The following is a 1071-nucleotide window of genomic DNA, read 5'->3' on the forward strand; positions in this document are numbered from 1 at the left end:
AGTTTTCCAAATTTGCTGGCATATTGAGTGCAGCACTTTCACAGCATCATCTTTCAGGATTTGAAAGAGCTCAACTGGAAATCCATCACCTCCACTAGCTTTGTTCGCAGTGATGCTTTCTAAGGCCCACTTGACTTCACCTTCCAGGATGTCTGGCTCTAGGTCAGTGATCACACCATCATGATTATCTGGGTCGTGAAGATCTTTTTTGTACAGTTCTTCTGTGTATTCTTGCCGTCTCTTCTTAATATCTTCTGCTTCTGTTAGGTCCATACCATTTCTGTCCTTTATCAAGCCAATCTTTGCATGAGATGTTCCCTTGATATCTCTAATTTTCTTGAAGTGATCTCTAGTCTTTCCCATTCTGTTGTTTTCCTCTATTTCTTTGCATTGATTGCTGAAGAAGGCTTTCTTATCTCTTCTTGCTATTCTTTGAAACTCTGCATTCAGATGCTTATATCTTTCCTTTTCTCCTTTGTTTTTTGCTTCTCTTCTTTTCACAGCTATTTGTAAGGCCTCCCCACACAGCCATTTTGCTTTTTTGCATTTCTTTTCCACGGGGATGCTCTTGATCCCTGTCTCCTGTACAATGTCACAGACCTCATTCCATAGTTCATCAGGCACTCTATCTATCAGATCTAGGCCCTTAAATCTATTTCTCACTTCCACTGTGTAATCATAAGGGATTTGATTTAGGTCATACCTGAATGGTCTAGTGGTTTTCCCTACCTTCTTCAATTTAAGTCTGAATTTGGCAATAAGGAGTTTGTGGTCTGAACCACAGTCAGCTCCCGGTCTTGTTTTTGCTGACTGTATAGAGCTTCCCCATCTTTGGCTGCAAAGAATATAATCAATCTGATTTCAGTGTTGACCATCTGGTGATATCCATGTATAGAGTCTTCTCTTGTGTTGTTGGAAGAGGGTGTTTGTTATGACCAGTGCATTTTCTTGGCAAAACTCTATTAGTCTTTGCCCTGCTTCATTCCATATTCCAAGGCCAAATTTGCCTGTTACTCCAGGTGTTTCTTGACTTCCTACTTTTGCATTCCAGCCCCCTATAATGAAAAGGAC

The sequence above is a fragment of the Bison bison genome, unplaced genomic scaffold (genome assembly GCF_000754665.1).
Source record: "Bison bison bison isolate TAMUID 2011002044 unplaced genomic scaffold, Bison_UMD1.0 scf7180017864116, whole genome shotgun sequence".
Taxonomy (NCBI): domain Eukaryota; kingdom Metazoa; phylum Chordata; class Mammalia; order Artiodactyla; family Bovidae; genus Bison; species Bison bison.